This window comes from Meles meles, chromosome 3 (genome assembly GCF_922984935.1).
Source record: "Meles meles chromosome 3, mMelMel3.1 paternal haplotype, whole genome shotgun sequence".
NCBI classification, from domain to species: domain Eukaryota; kingdom Metazoa; phylum Chordata; class Mammalia; order Carnivora; family Mustelidae; genus Meles; species Meles meles.
In genome coordinates, this window is record NC_060068.1 from 29,411,043 (window position 1) to 29,427,131 (window position 16,089).

The 16,089-nt window shown below is 38.2% G+C and overlaps 1 pseudogene; it reads left to right on the top strand.

The window, feature by feature from the left end:
- Positions 1 to 11,281: 11,281 nt before the first annotated feature.
- Positions 11,282 to 12,248, top strand: LOC123939040 (annotated as a pseudogene).
- The last annotated feature ends 3,841 nt before the right edge of the window (positions 12,249 to 16,089 follow it).

Sequence of the window (16,089 nt, forward strand, 5' to 3'; positions counted from 1 at the left end):
TTGTGATCTCTGTCTGTCAAATAAATAATAAATTTTTAAAATCTTAAAAAAAAACTAACTCATATATGTCATAGTAAAAAATTCATTAGTAAGGCAATGTGTTAATATTGTAAATCTGGTTAAGATTTTGATACATATTGAGAGGAACAATAAAAGATTTTTTAGAAGACATCAGCAAAATGCAGGTCAGTGCAATAAGGATAGATACTAGCTTCTTCAGCTCTTATAATTGCATTCTTCTTTATAGTCTCAGAGGGGATTTATTGACAGAAAACATTCATCCACTCACTTAATGGGCATAGTAAAGCCCTCCTACTTCTCTCTGTACACATAACCTGGTCACACTCCATTAGCCCATCTGAATGAGGCTGGATTCAACCAGAGAAGCAGACCGAACTGCAAGAAAAAAAAAAAAAAAAGCTGATAATTTTCTAACTGTCTTGACTTCTGCTTCTGATATTCTCCATTATAGTTGTTGAAAATACGTCCTCGGGGCGCCTGGGTGGCTCAGTGGGTTAAAGTCTCTGCCTTCGGCTCAGGTCATGATCCCAGGGTCCTGGGATCGATCCCCCCATTGGGCTCTCTGCTACGCAGGGAGCCTGCTTCCTCCTCTCTCTCTGCCTGCCTCTCTGCCTAGTTGTGATTTCTCTCTGTCAAATAAATAAAATATTAAAAAAATATGTCCTTAATTTTCTTTTCACCTATTTGTAAGTGAGAAAAACAAATTTACCTTTTCTCTTGAATCTTTTTGTATAGCACATTAAAATAATTTATTTTAGCTTTCTATTATTTGCATACAGAAGAATATACGCATTTCCTATATAATTGGATAATGTATTTGTTTTCCTGAAATTGAAATTTTGCAGATGAGCTATTGATTTTACTTTGAGTGGGGATAATTTTTGAGGGTTAGAAATAAATATCTCAATCATATTTACATTTTCTAATGAAACTGACAGTGGGTGACCTAATACCCAAATTATCTACTATGTAGGGACGACCAGATCCCCCAAAATTCTGAGGCATAGTTACGCCTGTGGGCTCAACTCAGTGTAGTTGTGTTCTGTTAAGCAGACCATAAGAATCTGAATTCCTCAATGTGTAAAATGAGAAAATAAGATGAATATGTACCTTGTAGAGTCTTGGGAAAGATAAAATAGGATAAAGCATTAGAACAATTCCTAGGATGCTGTCAGCTTCAAATAAAGTTTAACATTAATCCACCACCACTGTCAATGAATTTACATGTTAAATACGCATTAAGTTGTTTATATGAAGCTCAAGGAATTATATCAGAAAAGAGTAACTATGAACAGAAGGGCCAGTCGCCATGCATACAACAGACAGTGTTCACTTTTGTGTCTGGTATCCCAGATGGACTGTTCAGTGTGTCTTAATGGCAGGACCCACATTTACAAAAGCACAGCAAAGATTTCCCAGTACCCCCTAAGTACCTTTGTGGTCTCCCTTCATTCACTCAGCAAGCGGTTTCAAGGCCTTCACATTTATTGCTCACTGTGCTGACCCTTAATTTTTTTTGACCACAAATACAGGCGTTGTCACCAGATGTGTTTTGTAATTTATCAGGCTGTGTTTTTATTTTTCACAGGTCTCAAATTTCATCTTTCAGTGAGGGTGGGATGTGATAGAAAGGCTATTGTTCTTGATGCAATTTGTCAAAATTTGTTGAATGTCTACATTAAGAATTCAAAATCATTTGCAGTGTTCTCAACTGATTCATCAACTGAGAATATTAATAATTTGATGTTTTAATTAGTCTTAGATTTACGAAAAAAGTATAAAACATATTTTTGAAAGTATAAAACATATGTGAAACTTGTAAATTCTTCTCAAAATATCTAGACATGATAACTGCCTCTAAGCTCTTCCCAGAAAGAGGAGTCAATATTTGCTTCCTCTTAGTAAGGACTTCTGAATTTTGAGATATGACATGTCAGAAATTAAAAGGTTGCAAAAGTTTAAACTTCAGAACAGAAAATGTCAAAGGAGGTATTATTCTCTGAAGAAAGGTCAGATGTATTTTGTGTTAATTGTTTTTAATTATTTTGTAGCTGTTTTAGAATTCTGTTTTAAATTGCATTTCTATTTTTGTCTCTGAATAGACTGACTGTGACCTCATTACCTGTAATTAGATTTAATTTGTTTTTGATTCATCTTAGCATCTGATCAAGAGGCTGGCTGTGAACAGCAAGTTAAAGTAGTCAGAAATATTGGAGTGTTGTTCAACATTCCTCTCTGAATCTCAGTTCCATGAGCAATTAATTGCTATGTGCATTAAAGCAGATAACATTTGGGGAAACAACTAAAGCCTTCTCTGATAAGTAGCAATGATTATCTAAATACTACTTCCTGTCCTCTGAAACATAAAGTAGATGGCATAAATTTTAAGATGAATACGAGAGTGCCCTGCGACTGGGGACCAGCATTAACTTGGAGTCTGGTCGAAAGCACTCAAAAAGAGCAAAGGATCATGGGGCAAAATTGTGGGAATTGGGGAGGCTAGGAACAGAGGCTTAAGTCCCTGGACCCAGGATAGCCTCCCCTGGTGCTGAGCCAGAGAGAGTACAGCAGAGAAACCAGGTCTTGGTCCCTGAGCTGCCAGCATGCTGAGAACGCGTGGGGTCCAGCTCTTGTGAGGGGCTGGGAGACTTGCCAGACGACAGAACACCTGCCCCTGCCATCAGAGCCTGAGACACACGTGCCCCACACCCTGCCTTGAGAGAGGTGCGGGCTGGCACCAACCCGGCACTTGCCCTTAGACCCGCGTCATGCCATCAGAGCCTGAGATGTGTGAGCCCCACACTCTCCCCTGGCAGAGTACACACAGTTGCCAGCCGGGAGCTCTCGGACCTGGAAAGACCAGGAACTCCCAGGCCGGGCCAGCGGGAAAATCTCAGTGTGCGATCACTGCTTGAAACATCTCTGGTGGTCTAGAGCTGCCCAGACAGTTGCCACTGCCATGGTTTTGGATACAAGCAGGAGATCCTGTGTCCCCAGGGACTGTAACTCAGAACCTGCTCTGCCAGCGGCCAAGGGGGTATTTATGCACTCTCCAGCATGCACAGGGGAGCAGACTGAGGCTTCTCTCTGAGAGGGAGGTCAGGGTGCAGTTTGCTTTCCTCTAAACCTCCAAAAAGCATCAAAAGCTGTCAAGGTGAGAGAAAACAGATGAACAAAATTAAAAACTTCCAGAGAACAAAAGCCTGAAAAGACCGGTTTCCTCAGAGCCCACCCCCTTGAGGGGTGGCGGGAGGACTTAACCCAGGGAACATCATTGACTGAAAACCCATGTGGCAGGCCCCTCCCCCAGAAAACCAACCAGGAAAAAAGAACAACAACAACAAAAAAAAAAAAAAGACGACAAGAGAACAACCACCACTACCTCATAGACATTTTATTTTTAACTCGTTCCCACTATTCTGGTTCATTTTTTATATAAATAATTTTTAACCTATTTACCATCACAGTGAGATGTCCAGTACATCAAATTGCATAATAACCTTCTAACCTGAACTTTTTGATACATGCATCCGTGTTTTTCTTTTGCTTTTCTATTTTTTTAATTTTTTTTAAATTTTAGTTTAGTTTAGTCCAGCTTATTCTTTTTTTATTTTTATTTTCTAATATTCATATAGAGGTAAACTTCAAGGTAATCCCCTTACCACAATCAATGCTACCCCTATAGGTATACCAATTTTTAATCCCACTTAATCCTAGGAAAATTGAGTCCTTTGACAAAGATAAAAAGATACACCTAGAAAGTATCAAAATAAACTTCCTTACCCAGACTGAGAATTTATAAACACTCTGCCATCTTTTTCTTCCGCCTGTGTTTCTGTGTATTTGTGTTTGTCCTGATAGTATATAAATCATATACTTGGGGTACTTTTTGATGAGGTTCTTCCCTTTTATTTAGCTTTTATATATATACATATATTTTTCCACTTGTCATATACTTTTATCAGTCTTTTTGTTTATCTGTTTTTGTTTACATACTTCATAAATCCTATCTTCGGAACCATTTGGGCTGAGCCTTCTCTTTTATCTTCCCTTTTTTTCCTGTATCTCTCTCTCTCTCTTTTATTTTTTCTCTTTTGTTTTCCCTTTTTCTTTTCTTTTTCCTCTCATTTGGGTGGGGAATCCTGATTGCTCAGAAGCGTTCCAGGGTGCACCTTGACTGCACCACGGCCGTTACATCCAGCTACATCTGATCAGTCACCTCTCCCCAAAATGACTAGGAGGAGAAATGACCAACAGAAGAAAAATACAGCTGCAACACAGCTAATGGCAATTGACATAGACAATATGTCGGAAAGGGAATTCCAGCTAACAATTATCCAGGCAATAGCTAGGTTGGAGAAAGCCATGGATGACCAAACAGAATTGATTAGGGCAGAACCGAAAGCCACCAGGGATGATGTGCACAATGTTAGGGCAGAACTGAAAGCCACCAGGGATGATGTTCAAAATGCTCTCAATGAGTTCCAATCTAATCTAAATTCTCTAAATGCTAGGGTAACTGAGACAGAAGATAGAATTAGTGATCTGGAGGACAAACAGATAGAGAGAAAGGATCAGGAGGAAGCCTGGAACAAACAGCTCAGAAGCCACGAAAACAGAATCAGGGAAATAAATGATGCCATGAAACGTTCCAACGTCAGAATTATTGGAATCCCTGAAGGGGAGGAGAAAGAAGTCTAGAAGATAGAGTGGAAGAAGTTGTCTATGAAAATTTTCCCAATCTCATGAATGGAAACAGCATTCATGTACCAGGGGGGCAGAATGGTTCCCCCCAAGATTATAGATTCTCGAAAGTCCCCGAGACACGTGAGAGTAAGACTGAAGAATTATAACTGTAGGCAAACCCTCCTGAAATCTGCTAGGACAAAGAAGCTCCTTACATACAGAGGAAAGCCCATTAGAATAAGGTCAGACCTCTCCACAGTGACCTGACAAGCCAGGAAGGACTGGCGAAATATATTCAGGGCAATAAATGAGAAGAACATGTAGCCAAGAATACGTTATCCAGCAAGACTGACACTCAAAATGGATGGAGAGATAAAGAGTTTTCAAGACAGGCAAGGCTTAAAAGACTATGCAACCACCAAGCCGACACTGCAGGAAATATTAAGGGGGGTTCTATAAAAGAGAAAAAAATCCTAAAAATGTCATTGAACAGAAATATAGAGACAATGTACTGACAGAAAGATTTCAAAGGTAACACGACATCAATAAAAACATATCTATCAATAATCATTCTCAATGTGAATGGCCTAAATGCCCCCATAAAATGACACAGGGTTGCAGATTGGGTTAAATGACAGGACCCATCCATAAGTTGTCTACAAGAGACCCATTTTGAACCCAAGGATACAACCAGACTGAAAGTGAAGCGATGGAGAAGCATCATTCTTGCTAATGGGCCTCAAAAGAAGGCCAGGGTAGAGATTCTCATGTCAGATAAATTAGATTTTTAAACTAAAGACTGTAGTCAGAGATACAGAAGGACACTACATAATTATTTTTTAAATTTTATTTTGTTTATTTGACAGACAGAGAGATCCCAAGTAGGCAGAGAGGCAGGCAGAGAGAGAGGAGGAAGCAGGCTCCCTACGGAGCAGAGAGCCCAACGTGGGGCTCGATCCCAGGACCCTGAGATCATGACCTGAGCTGAAGGCAGCGGCTTAATCCAATGAGTCACCCAGGCGCCCCGGACACTACATAATTCTTAAAGGGACTATCCACCAAGATGATTTGACAATTGTAAATATCAATTCCCCCAATATGGGAGCAGCCAATTTCTTAAGAAAACTATTAATCAATATAAAGAGTCATATTGATATGAATGCACTAATAGTAAGAGATCTTAATACTCCTCACTCAGTTATAGATCTTCAAAGCAGAAAATTAATAAAGAAATAAGGGCATTGAATGAAATATTGGACCAGATGGACCTCATAGACATATACAGAACATTCCTCCCTGAAACAGCAGAATGCTCATTCTTCTCAAGTGCACATGGAACCTTCTCCAGAATAGACCACATACTGGGTCACAAATCGGGACTCAACTGATACCAAAAGAATGACATTATTCCCTGCATATTCTCAGATCACAATGCTTTGAAACTGGAGCTCAATCACAAGGAGAAGTACAGAAGGTACTCAATCAACTGGAAGCTAAAAATCACCTTGCTTAAGAATACTTGGGTCAACCAGGAGATCAAAGAAGAACTTAAACAATTCATGGAAAACAATGAGAAAGAAGAAACTTCAGTCCAAAGCCTATGGGATACAGCAAAGGCTGTTCTAAGAGGGAAAAACATCGCCATCCAAGCATCCCTCAAAAAAAATGGAAAAATCCAGAATACACCAGCTGTCTCCACACCTTAAAGAACTGGAGAATCAACAACAAATCAAACCAAATCCACACATAAGAAGGGAAGTAATTAAGGCTAAAGCAGAGATCAATGAGGTAGAAACCAGAGATACAGTAGAACGTATCAATGAAACTAGAAGCTGATTTTTGAAAGAATCAATAAGATCGATAAACCATTGGCCACACTAATCCAAAAGAAAAGAGAGAAAGCCCAAATTAATAAAATTAGGAATGAAAAGGGAGAGATCACAACTAATTCCAAGGAAGTAGACACAATCATCAGAAATTATTACCAACAGTTATACGCCAATAAGCTAAGCAACCCAGATGAAATGGATGCATTCCTGGAAAACTATAAACTCCCAAAATTGAACCAGGAAGAAATTGACCACCTGAATAGACTGATATCTAGTAACGAGATTGAAACAAGGATCAAAAACCTCCCAAAAAGCAAGAGCCCAGGACCTGACGGATTCCCTGGGGAATTCTACCAAACTTTCAAAGGAGAGATAACAACTATTCTCCTGACCATGCTTCAAAAAATTGAAGCAGAAGGAAAACTTCCAGACTCTTTTTATGAAGCCAGCATTACCCTGATCCCCAAACCAGGCATAGACCCTACCAAAAAGGAGAATTTCAGACCAATATCAGTGATGAATATGGATGCTACAATTCTCAACAAGACCCTAGCAAACAGGATCCAACAACACATTAAAAAGATTATCCACCATGATGAGGCAGGATTCATCCCTCGGTTACAAGGATGGTTCGACATTCGCAAATCAATCAATGTGATAGAACAAATCACTAAGAGAAGAGAGAAGAACCACATGGTCCTCTCAATGGATGCAGAAAAAGCATTTGACAAAATCCAGCATCCGTTCCTGATGAAAACGCTTCAAACTATAGGGATAGAGGGAACATTCCTGAACTGCATAATATCATAATATCTATCTATGAAAGACCCACAGCAAATATCATCCTCAATGAGAAAAAGCTTGCAGCTTTCCCGTTGAGATCAGGAACACGACAAGGATGCCCACTCTCAGCACTCTTGTTCACACACAGTATTAGAAGTCCTAGCAACGGCAATCAGACAACAAAGAGAAATAAAAGGTATCCAAATTGGCAAGGAAGAAGTCAAACTCTCTCTCTTTGCAGATGACATGAATCTGTATATGGAAAACCCAAAAGACTCCACACCAAAACTACTAGAAATAATACAACAATTCAGGAATGTGGCAGGATACAACGTCAATGTACAGAAATCAGGGGCTTTCTTATACACTAACAATGAAAAGACAGAAAGGGGAATTAGAGAGTTGTTTCCATTTACTATAGCGACAAGAACCATAAGAGACCTGGGAATAAAGCTAACCAAAGAGGTAAAGGATCTGTACTCGAGGAACTACAGAACACTCATGAAAGAAATTGAAGAAGACACAAAAAGATGGAAGACCGTTCCATGCTCTTGGATCGGAAGAATAAACATTGTTAAAATGTCTATACTGCCTAGAGCAGTCTAAACTTTTAATGCCATTCTGATCAAAATTCCACCGGTATTTTTCAAGGAGCTGGAGCAAATAATCCTAAAATTTGTATGGAATCAGAAGAGACCCCAAAAGCTAAGGAAATGTTGAAAAACAAAAACAAAACTGGTGGCATCACGTTACCTGGTTTCAGGCTTTTCTACAAAGCTGTGATCACCAAGGCAGCATGGTATGGGCAAAAAAACAGACAGATAGACCATTGGATTAGAGTAGAGAGCCCAGATATGGACCCTCAACTCTGTGGTCAAATAATCTTCGACAAAACAGGAAAACATATGCAGTGGAAAAAAGACAGTCTCTTCAATAAATGGTGCTGGGAAAACTGGACAGAGATATGTAGAAGAATGAAACTCGACCATTCTGTTGCACCGTACACAAACATAAACTAGAAATGGATAAAAGACCTCAACATGAGACAGGAATCCATCAGAATCCTAGAGGAGAACATAGGCAATAACCTCTTCGATATCAGCCACAGCGATTTCTTTCAAGATATGTCTCCAAAGGCCAAGGAAACAAAAGCAAAAATGAACTTTTGGGACTTCATCAAGATCAAAAGCTTCTGCACAGCAAAGGAAACAGTCAACAAAACAAAGAGGCAACCCACGGAATGGGAGAAGATATTTGCAAATGACAATACAGACAAAAGGTTGATATCCAGGATCTATAAAGAACTCCTCAAACTCAACACATACAAAACAGATAATCATATCAAAAAATGGGCAGAAGGTATGAACAGACACTTCTCCAATGGAGACATACAAATAGCTATCAGATATATGAAAAAATGTTCATCATCACAACCCATGAGGGAGATTCAAATTAAAACCACATTGAGATACCACCTTACACCAGTTAGAATGGCCAAAATGAGCAAGACAGGAAACTACATGTGTTGGAGAGGTTGTGGAGAAAGGGGAACCCTCTTCCACTGTTGGTGGGAATGCAAGTTGGTGCAGCCACTTTGGAGAACAGTGTGGAGATTCCTCAAGAAGTTAAGAATAGAGCTTCCCTATGACCCTGCAATTGCACTACTGGGTATTTACCCCAAAGATACAGATGTAGTGAAAAGAAGGGCCATCTCTACCCCAGTGTTTATAGCAGCAATGGCCATGGTCGCCAAACTGTGGAAAGAACCAAGATGCCCTTCAATGGACGAGTGGATAAGGAAGATGTGGTCCATATTCACGATGGAGTATTAGGCCTCCATCAGAAAGGATGAATACCCAACTTTTGTAGCAACATGGACAGCACTGGAAGAGACTCTGCTGAGTGAAATAAGTCAAGCAGAGAGAGTCAATTATCATATGGTTTCACTTATTTGTGGAGCATAACAAAGAACATGGAGGACATGGGGTGTACGAGAGGAGAAGGGAGTTGAGGGAAACTGGAAGGGGAGATGAACCATGAGAGACTATGGACTCTGAAAAACAACCTGAAGGTTTTGAAGGGGCGGGGTGTGGGAGGTTGGGGGAACCAGGTGGTGGGTAATAGGTAGGACACATATTGCGTGGTGCACTGGGTGTGGTGCAATAACAATGAATACTGTTACGCTGAAAAAAATTAAAAAAAAAGAAATTTTTAAGATGAATTTCAACTTGGAAAAACACGTATGGGATACATGTTAGATAGACTTCTCATAAAGTTCTGCTTAATCAGGGTTAAAATTATATATATGTATAGATAGATAGATACATATATATATATATATAACTTAAAGTTTATTTTATCAAATAATTATACATGTATATAATAAGTATATATATCCATATATATAATACATATAAAAACATATACACTCATAAGTTATCTAGGACTACAGAAATGGTCAAATAAAATTTTTAAATGTATAAAGCGATATTAAACTTGTGAACTGACATAATGGTTTTCATATTTTCAAATGATAATAGTAACAGCCATCTGTTACATAGATTCTCCATAATTATTACTGAACCTATTAACTATTTAATCATCAGTTATCTGTAACCAGTAATGGTCCAAGCACTTTCCTCATTTAATCCTAAGCAGAAGCAAGACATAACATTGTTCTTTTCTTCTTTTTTATGTATGTAGAATGAATGGAGGAAGAGTGCATAGAGGATAAGCTGGACCCACAGCCAGTCTGGCTTCAGAGTTGGAGCTCCAAAATGGTGGCCCTAGGCTATCTAAGGGTTTGGTCATTGGTTACGATCATGATCTGTTTGGGGGGGTTTGTGGATTACTCCATACAATCACAGTGCCTCACTGTGGGGTTCAAGAATTTCATACAGATTTTCCCCAAATTTTGTTGATGTTACGTTTTATTTTTCTTTATTTTTTTCTTTTTTGTTTTTTAAATTTAAATTCAATTAGTGAATCATTAGTTTTTGATATAATGTTCAATGGTTCATTAGCTTGCTCTTTTTGGGGTATGACTGACATAAAATTCTACTAGTTTCAGTTGTACAAGGTAATGATTTGATAATTCTGTGCACTGTGAAATTATTTTTTCTTACATGAAATTATTAATGAAATTATTATTTCTCTTATATAGAATGCACCTTAAAGAGTTTTCAAGATCTCAGCTGAAGGGACACCTGGGTGACTTGGTCAGCTGGGCATCTGCTTTTGGCTTGGGTCATTATCTGGGGTCCTGGAATTGAGTTCTGTATTGGGCTCCCTGCTCAGCAGGGAGTCTGCTTCTCCCTCTCCCCCTACCTACCACTCTCCCTGCTTGTGCTCTCTCTCTGTCAAATAAATGAAATTTAAAAAAAAAATTCTCACTTGGATTCTTAGACCAGAGGGATTAATGATATTTTGATTATCTACAATAAAAATTCTAGAAGGGGAGATTGTGTGTGTATCACACACACACACACACACACACACATATATATATACACACACGTATACATACACATACACATATATACACACACATATTTAAATACATATATACATATATGCACACATATATACATATATATGTGTGTGTGTGTGTGTGTGTGTGTGTGTGTGTGTGTGTGTGTGTATACATATATAAATTTTACATTTTGATTCATCTTGTGTGTTTGGTTAGGGCAACAGCTAACCTAAAAAAATTTACATGCTTATTAAGGATACTCTAGCAAAAGGAAAACTCACGATACAAAGAACAATGTAACCTCCCAAATGGTAAATTTATATAATACACGTAATTTGGAATCTCTAAATCTATAAAACCATGGAATTTTTGTCTGATAACATAATTGGGATCTCGTTCTCTCTCTCTCAACACATTCATTTCAGTGGGTGGTGTTTCGTGACTGGATCATTAATCCCAAAGCTTCCCTAGGTTGCCCATGTGAAATCACATGGAGAACACCAACTGGCTAACTAACCACACTGGGAGATCAGATTTCATCCTGGTGGGAATCTTCAGTGAATCCAAACACCCAGCTCTCCTTTGTTTGGTCATTTTCGTGCTTTTCCTAATGGCCTTTTCTGGAAACACCATCTTGATTCTATTGATACATTCTGATGCCTACCTCCACACCTCCATGTATTTTTTCATTAGCCAGCTATCTCTCATGGACATGATATATATTTCTGTTACTGTGCCCAAGATGCTCATGGACCAAGTCATGGGTATGAACAAGATCTCAGACATAGAATGTGGGATACAAATGTTTCTCTTTGTAATACTAGCAGGTTCAGAATTTTTTCTTCTAGCCTCCATGGCCTGTGACCATTATGTGGCCATCTGTCATCCTCTTCGTTACCCTATCCTCATGAACCATCAAGTGTTACACCTTCTAGCATCTGGCTTCTGGTTCCTGGGCTCAGTGGATGGCTTCTTGTTTACTCCCATCACCATGACCTTTCCCCTCTGCAGATCTTGGGAGATACATCATTTTTTTCTGTGAAGTCCCTGCTGTATTGAAACTCTCTTGTTCGGACACTTCCATCTATGAGATTTTCATGTACCTGTGCTCTGTCCTTATGCTTCTCATTCCTGTGATAGTCATTTCAGGCTCTTACTACTTTATCCTCATCACCATCCATAGGATGAACTCAGCAGAAGGACAGAAGGAGACCTTTCCCACTTGTTCTTCCCACATGACTGTGGTCACCCTTTTCTATGGAGCTGCCATCTATATTTACATGCTCCCCAACACCTACCATACACCAGATAAGGACATGATAGTATCTGTCTTTTTACACCATACTCACTCATGTGCTCAACCCCTTGATCTATATAGTCTAAGAAATAAGGATGTTATGGGAGCTCTGAAGAAAATGTTGAATGTGGGACCTGTCTTTCAAGAAACTATAAAGTAGGGGCACCTCGATGGTTCAGTAGGTTAAGCATCTGCCTTTTGCTCAGGTCATGATCCCAGAGTTCTGGGATCAAACTCTGCACTGGGCTCTGTGCTCAGTGAGGAGTCTGCTTCTCCTTCTCCTTCTGGCCCTCCCACCCACTCATTACCTCTCTCTCAAATAAGTAAAATGCTTTTTAAAAAAGAAACTATATAGTAGGAAACTTTTATATATTTCCTCCATGTATTAATAAAAGAAACCCCTTTTTAATTTTTTTTTAAAAACTCTTTAATTTTCTAATTTTTATTCTTTCAAAATATATCATGCAATTATATATACTGATGTTATAATTAATGAAGTTGATAAATTCACTCTGACTCTGTAGAACACCCATATTCTTAGGAAATACATAATTAAAATATTTAGAGAAAGAACGGTCTTGTGATTCTATGTAATTGATTGAAATGAGGAAGTGAGAGAGGGGTGATGAAGAGAAAGAGGTTAAAAAAAAGCTAACTGTTGAGTCTGGGTAAAAGGTATGTGGCCATGGGTTATATTATTCTTATTCATACTACTTTTCTGTAAGTGTAAAATTATTCCACACGAACAGTTAAAATATCAGTTGTCCTACATTTTTAAACTTTGTATTCTGTTTGCTGACAGTGTAAGTGACAATCTTATAAAATGTGCTCATTTCAATGTGACTAATTAGTACTGTGACAATCCTGTCATCTGCCTACCTTGTATCATCTGTATCATCCCTTAATTTGCTAGACCACAATGATATGCACTATGTGGATATGGTCCCAAACTGAAAGCACCTAGTGGTTAAACTGTAGGTTTAGTATCTATGCTTGCATAAGAAACTGTGGGACAAATATGAACTCAGAATGAAAGGAAGATTTAGGGGAGGTTCCCTGCTTGAGGTGATGTCTGAACCGAGTTTTGAAGTACGTAATTTATTAAACAAACAAACAAACAAAAAAGAGATAGAAGCATGATATCAAATATTCAAACTTAGTCATTTATTCAATAAATACTTAAACTCTTATAATCCAGAATAACAGCTAAATGAGTTTAAAATATGAGCACTATACGGTTGTTGTTTTCAAGGAATTTGAACCTGTATAGTTTTATATGGAAAGAGGTACTATACAATGTATGGTAAGCCTAATATCATATATATGATGCTAATGCGGAAAGTGTATGGCTCATAAGGACACATATGTTTTATCTGTGGTACATGAATTTGGTCAAAAAAGGGGACTCAGATCAGCCTCTGGAACTGAGTACAAATGTTGACTAGATGTTCCCTCAGATGAGTACAGTAGACTGTGGCAGAGGGCACTTTCTCAGGGACAATGTGCCACAGAAAAGGCACAACATGTGCAAAGGTCTGAAGGTTGACAAAGTATAAGGGATAAATGTTTCAATCGTCCATTCTTTCCTACTTTATTTTATAGACTTCTTTCTTGCCCTTCTGTGACCCAGAGTTTTACAAATAGTAGCAAAATGACTAGATCTTCACATTAGAAATGTTAAATTAGTGGTCACTTGGGAAAGTGCAGCACTGCAAGTAGAGAGACGAAGTGAGCGACGATGGTGAAGTAGATGGTGTTGATCTAAATTGAATGGACCATGCCTTGACACCAGGATGGACTGGATGGAGGAAAGGTATATTTGGAATATGTGGGGCCTTTCGAACGTGGTCCATAGAACCACAGACATGGTTACATATCTATATTTTATAACGGGGCTGTGTCCAACTTGTGAAAAATCAGTTAGTTTCAAAAGTACGGATTAATTTTCCTCTTAACACACTTGATTAGTTCATGATTGTAAAACAAAGATCTTGCAGTGTTTTGGAAAACAATATCAGAAAACCAATTCTCAATATTTTTTGTTGCAATAAAACTGAATACATTATGGGCACTCTAAAGTAATTAAGAAATGTATGTATCACCCCTCAATTTTATGACTATAATGATACATTTCATGGTTCCATTTACAACACCCAGACATGAAGAATAAAATTAGACAAAATAAAACAAAATGTGGTATGGAGCTATATTATTGCAAAGATTTTTTATTTCAAAAATTATTTTTATTTTTATTATTATCATATAACGTATCGTTTGTTTCAGGGGTACAAGTCTGTGATTCATCAGTCTTACACAACACACAGCACTTACCACAACACGTATCCTCCCCAATGTCCATCATTCAGTCTCCGCATTCGACCACTGCCCTCTCATCGAACAACCCTCAGTTTGTTTCCTGAGATTAAGAGTCCCTTATACTTTGTCTCCCTCTCTGATTTTGTCTTGATCCATTTATTTCCTCTCTTCTTCTATGAACCTCTGCCTTCTTTCTTAAATTCCATACATCAGTGAGATCATATGATAATTATCTTTCTCTGATTGACTTATTTCACCTAGCATAATATCCTCTAGTTCCATCCATGTTATTGTAAATGTCAAGATTTCATTTTTATGGCTGTGTAATATTCCATTGTGGTTTTTTGTGTGTGCTTGTGTAATCACATCTTCTTTATCCATTCATCTGGTTATGGACATCTCAGCTCTTTCCACAGTTTGGCTATTGTGGACATTGCTGTTATAAACATCGGGAAGAAGATGTCCCTTTGGATCACTGCATATTTGGGGTAAATACTCAGTAGGGCAATTGCTGGGCGATAGGGTAGCTCTATTTTCAACTTTTTGGGGACCTCCATGCTGTGTCCCAAAGAGGCCGCACCATCTTGCATTCCCACCAACAGTGTAAGCGGATTCCCCTTTCTCCACATCCTGGACATTTGTCATTTCCTGGCTTAATTTTACCATTCTGACCGAGATGAGGTCACATCCCACTGTTGTCTTGATTTGTATTTCCTTGATGCCAAGTGATATTGAGCAATTTTTCATTTCTCTGTTGCTTTTTGGATGTCTTCTTTGTAGAAATGTCTGTTTATGTCTTCTGCTCATTTCTTGATTGGATTATTTGTTCCATGAAACTCACTGTGTTTCATAAATTCTTCATATATTTGAGATACTAACCCTTAATTTGAGAATATCTGCTCCCATTATGTCAGTTGTCTTTTGGTTTTGTTGACTGTTTCCTTTGCTGTGCAAAAGGATTTTTATCTTGATGAAGGCTCAGTAGTTCATTTTTGCCTTTGTTTCCCTTGCATTTGGAGACATGTCTAGTAAGAAGTGGCTGTGGCTGAAGTCGAAGAGGTTGCTGCCTATGTTCTCCTCAAGGATTTTGATGGATTCCTGTCTCATATTTAGGTCTATCATCCAGTTTGACCCTTTTTTTGTGTGTAGTACAAGGAAATGGTCCAGTTTAATTCTTCTGCATGTGGATGGCCAATTTTCCCCACAAAAAAAAAAAACTCTATCTTGAACAAGAACAACAACAACAATCACTTTAAAAGTTTTTAGAACCATTAGTTTTCTTTTTAGGTAATGTGTCTAAAATACAATTTCCATAGTCTTTACTAATAAAAGTTTACAAGTTTTATGTAGTTGGTAAAGTTATTTATCAAATTATATACAACACCTAATACTTGGAATTTGTGTTTCAAATTTCCTGCATCTAGAGTTAGAAACTGAAATGGAAGAGCTACAGGCACTCAGATGCACTTGCTTACAACTATCAAATAAGTAGCTGCTCTAAAATAGTTTAACATTTTCAATTTTTAATTTATTCATGTGTTTTTGATAGTGATACCTCCAGCCAGAGGAATCACTTCTATCCCATGGTAACAAGGTTTCAGGTTTCTACATCCTTTAGAGCACATTAAAGACCATTATTGGAAATCGTCATCCAAATTCAGAATTAATATTATTGTTCATTGGAT